The 6811-nt window shown below is 35.0% G+C and overlaps 2 long non-coding RNA genes and 1 pseudogene across 3 annotated transcripts in view; 1 reads left to right on the top strand and 2 right to left on the bottom strand.

The window, feature by feature from the left end:
• Window positions 1–3274: 3274 nt before the first annotated feature.
• LOC111799120 lies at window positions 3275–3877 on the bottom strand. Of its 2 annotated transcripts, none has more exons than XR_002815773.1 (2): window positions 3688–3877; window positions 3275–3586 (listed from the first exon to the last, which is right to left on the bottom strand). It is a non-coding gene; the product is annotated as an uncharacterized LOC111799120 (long non-coding RNA). The 2 variants fall into 2 exon arrangements; XR_002815772.1 differs by having other exon boundaries at window positions 3275–3625.
• Window positions 3878–5246: 1369 nt separating this feature from the next.
• The window catches only part of LOC111799168, a 2547-nt pseudogene continuing 982 nt past the window's right edge, over window positions 5247–6811 (bottom strand).
• The window catches only part of LOC111799169, a 1112-nt gene continuing 835 nt past the window's right edge, over window positions 6535–6811 (top strand). Inside the window, exon 1 of the long non-coding RNA XR_002815781.1 lies at window positions 6535–6811. This exon is cut by the window's right edge and continues 45 nt beyond it. This is a non-coding gene — a long non-coding RNA (uncharacterized LOC111799169).

A 6811-nucleotide genomic window follows, 5' to 3' on the forward strand; every position in this document is an offset into this window, starting at 1 on the left:
AATTCACTTCATGCCTTGCCGAAAAAAACAGGCTATTAATAGGAAATTATAAAATTGTTTTTTTTTTTTAATTACTGAAAATATAAACCACTTCCACGCCAATAGAATTCCGACATTAGTATCGAAATTTATTAAATAATTTAAACATAATTATAAAAATAAATGGAGAGGAAGGGTATATTGGTAATTTTACGTTAGGGAGGGAACAGCGGAGGAGCAAAGGAAAAGCAATATGATGCATTTGGGGGACAAGAAAGCGGCTTTTAGTTTCACTCTGCCGGCTTCACAACGCGACTACGACTCTCCCCCTCTCCCACGCGCTCCATTAATTATTTTCCTTAAATTAATTAAACTAATTATAAAATATTATTAAACGTATTTTTAATTTTTTAGTATTAATATACGTTTTAAATCGAAAATATATTGATAATGTTGAGGAGAGTGAGGAGCACGCGCGGATGGAAAGAAGTGGGGGAAGGTTGAGTATTTAATGGAGGATCATTAACTGCCACTGAGACTGTCTCTGCACGCTTTGCTCCTTTTTTCAAACGCCTAAACTTTGCAATTCATGCCCCCATCATTTTTAATCTTTATCATTATCCCCTCAAATTTCGCCCCAATTCCAGCTTTTCTTATTTAATTAATTCTCACTTTAGCCCCTAACTTTCTCTCTTATTTCATTTTACTCCCCTCTAAAATTCATCTCTATTTTTAATACACAATAATATTAAAATATCTTATTATATTAATTTTCTTCGTAACGACTCAAGCTCACCGCTACCAGGTATTATCCACACCCTTATAAATAGTGTTTCGTTCTCCTCCACAATCAATGTGGGATATCACAATTCATCCCCCTTCACGACTCAGCGTCCTTGTTGGCACTTGTTCCTTTCTCCAATCGATGTAGGATCCCCACCAAATCCATCCCCCTTCGAGACCCAACTCTTTACTGGCACACCGCCTCGTGTCTACCCACTTCAAGGAACAGCCTCCTCGCTGACACATCCCCTGATGTCTAGCCCTGATGCCATTTCTAACGACCCAACCCCACCGCTAGCAGATATTGTTCCTTTCAGACCTCCTCTTAAGGCTTTAAAATGCGCTTGCTAATCTATAGGGGGGAGAATCTTCGTCTATACGTGTAATTAAAAACATAGTATGGATAGATTTTTTCTACTAGCTAAATAGGGATGGGTCGAGAATTATATTTTTCGTCTCCATCTACGTCCTGCCTGCCCATCTCCACATAATGATAAATTTTGTGGAGATGACGATTGAAATAGGAGGCCCCGTCATGTTCCACCTCGTGGGTATCTTTTAAGTTAGATATATCAATTATTTTGAATATAATCTCTTAGAATAGTTCGGGAAGATATATATATTTTTTATTTAAATAGAATTAAAAAGAAATTATATTCCTAGCAAATTACCAAAATATATGAGACACCCAAAACCAAATTGAAATTTTAATTTGAGTTCCATATGGGTTTGGATGGGGATGGGATGGGACCATATTGTTAGCCATTTTGAAGTCCAAAAATGGTTTGATTAGTGGAATTATTGTATGGAATACGACCCTTTTGTCGGAGCACGTGCAAGGCCACGTGCGGAATTTGTTTTTTTATTTAATATTATTTTTGCTTGTGGAAGAGGAATACTTATCTTATCTATATTTGTTCTTTGTTGGAAATTCCTTGTTTTTTTTTAATATATCGATAAAATAAATTATTAAAAAAAAATATATATATATATATATATATATATATATATATATATATATTTGTATGACTTGTGACTGTCATTTTTTATAAATATTAAGTGTATGCGCGGAAAAATAAAAAATATATATTTATTTCGATCATAAAAAGAAAATTGACGGGCCATCGTAAGAATGTGAGATGTCACATCGTTTGGGAGGAGAACAAATTCTTTTTTTATGTGAAAATCTCTACCTGATATACGCGTTTTAAAACTGTGAGGCTGATAACAATACGTAACGGATCAAAGCGGATAGTATCTGCTAACGATAAACTTCAACTGTTACAAATGATACTAGAGTCAGGTATCGAGCGATGTGTCAATGAGGATGCTAGACCCTAGGGGATGTATCGTGGGATTACACATTGGTTGAAGAGTGGATCGAAACATTCCCTTATGTGGAAACTTCTCTTTAGTAGACACGTTTTTAAACTGTGAGTATGATGACAATGCGTAACGGATCAAAGCGGACAATATCTGATAACAGTAAATTGAGCTGTTACAAATGGTACTAGAGCCAGGCGTCAATGAGGATGCTAGGCCCTAAGGGATGGGATTGTGAGATTACACATTGGTTGAAGAGTGGATCAGAACATTCCCTTACTGAAAACCTGTGTGCAGCAAACATGTTTTAATTTAAAATAGGGAGACTGATGACAATATTTAACGGGACCAAAGTGGATAATATCTGTTAAGGGAGAACTTGGGCTGTTACAAATAGTATCTAATTCAAGTGTTGAGCAGTGTGCCAACAAAGATGTTGGGTTTGAGGGGAATGGATTGGGGATCGAAACATTTCTTATGTTGAAACCTCTCCCTAACAGACGTATTTTAAAATTCATGAGAATGATGATAATATATAACGGGTCAAAACATACCATATTGAATTTTGGCTATTACAATACCAGAGCTAGGTGTCACGGTCATGCTCGTCCAAGGTGTGTTGCCCATGGCCGCATGCCCATGACAAGCCAACCGTTTATGTCTTTTCATATTCTAGTGTTTTACTTTTGTATTTCTAGGAAGTATGACGTTTCAGAAATATTATGTCTAGGCCTGTCAGACATGAAATGTCTCAAAATGTACTATAGCGTGATACGACTAGTTGTCAACTTCTCCCTACCCAAGGTTATATATTGTGAGCCGTTGTTATTTCTCTCTTGCTTGCTTATATAACGTCTCTTTCGAAAATCTCTCTCTCTCTGCCCTTGTTTTCTAAAACCTTCTCTTAAACCGAGGCCAGAGGCTTGAGCATACGTCGTTTGGCTGTAGGTGACGCAAGAACGAATTGGCTTAGCTCACTTGTCGTTGGAAAGTGAGTGCCGCACAATCGTAAGTCCGTTGCCATCAAAAGTGCGATTGTGACACCAGGCACCAAGAAGTGTGCTAGCGAGGACATTGGGCCCAAGTGAATTGTGAGTTCCCATATATGTTAGAGAATGAAACGAAACATTAAAGGTGTGAAAATCTCTCATTAAGAGACACGTTTTAAACCGATGAGAACAACAAGTAATAAATTAAAACACATAATATTTACCCATGATGAACTTGAATTGATACGAACAATTTAATATTGAACTAAAAAAAAAGTGGAAGACAGAGCACAAGAGAAAGGCGTGTGTGCGCGCGCGCGCGCGCTGCAATCTGGCATGACATCCCATCCATCACCACCACCGTACCTTCTCCGCTCATTTCGCCTTCCTTTTCTCTCAGACCAAACGACAAACACTTTGTGCGCATGCACGCAAACCCCTCCCCCCCTCTCTTCGCGTGCGCGGCCACCTATCTGATCCCATTCCGGAAAGCATCAGCGCAACCTAGGCGCCTTCATGATCGGATCACGACCGAATCCACGCAAGAAACCCTAAGGAATCGGAATCGGAATCGAAATCGAAATCGAAATCGAAATCGGAATCGGAATCTTACCGGATTGCTTTCGTATTGGTTTCATCTTCTTCGTCTTCGGAGGCGTTTAATTTGTTGTGTGTTAGATGAAAAGTTGAAGAAACAGAATCCGAAATCTCGGCGCGTTTTCGTACGATTCTCCATTTCTGATCTCTCACTGCAACGCTTCTGATTCTTCTGAGAATAAAACTACTTCGACTCTTTATTTTGATTTTTTTTTAATTTTATTTTATAACGTAAAAAATATATGATAAAAACAAATAAATTTATTTGTGAAAATAGTATGTACGGACTTAATTTAAAATACAAAATTAATTATCAAAATACTCTAAAAGTAACATAACAAATAAATTGTATTATTGCTATTTTTAAAAAAAAAAAATTATGTATTTTTAAAACATGGTATTACTTAATATTTTTTTAACTTTTTAAAATTTTAATTTTTTTTTTGACATACTATTAAAAATGGAAAGTATTTCTAAAATAATGTATTAATGGCTTTCCAAAACTAATATTTATAAATTTCATGCATTTTTTTTAATGAAAAAGATGGTTTGATAATGATGATAATCATTATACTCTTCTTTCTCAACTATGAACTGTATTTATTTATTTATTGACTTTATTTTTTTTTTATAATTTAAATCATTTTTTTAATTTTATTTTGGGTGCTTCTTTTTTAATGATTATGTTATTTCACGAGTGTTTATTAAAATAAAACTTGTTTTTCTCTCCTTTTCTCAAATCTCATTAAATTTTTCCCATTTTTCATTTTAAAAATTATTCCCACTCACCAAAACATCGTTTCAATATATTTTATATTTGTTCGTATGATTTTTAAGAACATTTTTTAGAGGTTTACAGTAAAAACCCACGTTGGTTAGAGGAAAAACGAAGCATTTCTTGTAAGGATGTAGAAATCTCTCCATAATATACGCGTTTTAGAACCGTGGGCTGACGACAACACGTAACGAGCCAATACGGCCACTATATGCTAGTAGTGAGCTTTTGAACAGTTACTCAATATAGTATTGCTTCAACCATACTTTTTTTTTTATGATTGAACCATATTATGTATACAAATTAAAGGGTTGTAGGTATACCAATATATAAAATTCTCGTTGAATAAGATATCAAGTCGATGGTTCGATCTTTCACTAAGACATGAGAATAATATCAAACTTTAAGAACAAAGTTTGTCATAACTTTTTGTCGGCTGGTTTGACCAAGGATTCAGTCGCCTTGCACAGAGACCAACCGGTGAATGAAAAGTTTATCATATTTGGGCTTTCGGCGTGGATAAGCCCACTTTATTAATGGGCTTTTCAAGCCCATTATACCAATTCAAGGCCGAAACCTTCTTTAGGCAAAATTTATTTCATTATATAATATTTATTTGATGTAATTTCTTAATTTTTGGAGCTAATATTTGTTTTTATTAATGCGATTAAATTCATATTTTTTAAAAAAGGATAAAAATTAAATTAGGTTAATTATCAATCATTAGATTCCATTATTGTTTCTCTATGCAACAAAAATGATGTAATCACATAATAAAAAAAAAAAAAAAAAAAAAAAANAATCATCCCACTTGAATTAAAATTTAAGAAATAGGGGTTGGGATAAGAAAATTGCAAACCTCACTAAATTACAGAGATTTGCTTACTAATTAATTTCTAATTAGGAACATTAACATAATTTTTTTAACAGAAAAAAAAAAGAAATAAAATAAATAATTTCTACAAGCAGCTTCCTCCATAGCCTGCATTTCTAAATAAAGCTTCCTTCAATTCTTCAGGCTTCAGTTCCTATTTTCAAGTCAAAATTAATTATTAAACAAATTAAATCCATTTTAGAAAATTAAAATTATTATAATTGTTATTAGTTTCTAATAATTACAAAATATAGGCATAATAACTATAATAAAAAAGGAAAAAATATATAATAAATTATATAAAATATTCAAACAAATAAACATATTATTCGAATTCTATTATTTAGATGAATAAATTAATTTATCTAGAAATGCAAGTTCGTATATATTAATAAACTGACAATTTAATTAATTTGACCATATACTTTTGAAAAGACCTGAGGGGAAATTAATGGAAAAATGGAGGACTAAACTGAAAATTAACAAGAAATGATGAACAGTTAGCAGAGGATGGGGGGAAAAGGAATGAAGAAGCAATTACCTGAGAACAAGTGGCTTGCAATGCGAAGTCATTGAAGCAGCTGATTACACAGTGTTGAATCTCAAGCCCCAATGCTTCGATCGTATTCACCGTCGATAGCAGTAATCCTGGCTTCGCCGCACAGTAAATCTCGATCCTCGTGTTTCCGTTTCTGCTTTCCACCTCAAACTGTACGCCAACGATTTTCCAAATCAGTTTCACAGTAGCAATAATGAATCGAGTGCTTGTTTGAAAATCAAAGGCAAAAAAAAAGTGAGGTTACTTTTGGTGAATTTCTCACTACGAATTCGCTCGGTTTTGTGTCGTGGAATGAATTCCTAGTTGTTTGATTTGTTCGATCCATTTCTCTTTGCAGATTTCCGATCTTCTCCAGCAATTCTTTCATGTAATCTATTGCATCTGCTAGAATCGCAGTTCGGTCCATCTGTTCAAATATCAGAAATCGGTTTCGATTCAAGACTCCGAGATTAATTTCGAGTTCTAATGGCAACAAAATTACTCTCTGGAATTTCGGTTTCGCTTCGTAGAGATTAATTTCGAGCGTTTCTGGAATTGAGATTCGTAGAGATGATGTTTGATTTTTACCTTGCTGATCTTAGGAACGATGGATCTGAGCATTGAGAGGCGATCGTTCAAGCGCTTCCTTCTCCTTCTTTCAGCCATCAGATTCTTCGACGGTTGGCCTTGTAATTTCTTCGGTCCGTTCTTCCGTTCGAGAGCGCATGTTCCGATGTTGAAAACGGGGAGTTCTGGAGACTGATTCGGCTCCGCTTTGCAAGACGATTGAACATGAACCGCCTCCATGTTCTGAATCTCGTTTGCGAGAAAACCTAATTCCTCTTCCTCTTCTTCTCCCTCCACATTCGGACGCTCTGCTTGAAATGGCAGAGGCACAGCTACTTCCATGGCGGCGTAGGCGGAATCGGCCATTTCTGGAACTGAGAACTCGT

Source organism: Cucurbita pepo, chromosome LG07 (assembly GCF_002806865.2).
Source record: "Cucurbita pepo subsp. pepo cultivar mu-cu-16 chromosome LG07, ASM280686v2, whole genome shotgun sequence".
NCBI lineage: Eukaryota > Viridiplantae > Streptophyta > Magnoliopsida > Cucurbitales > Cucurbitaceae > Cucurbita > Cucurbita pepo.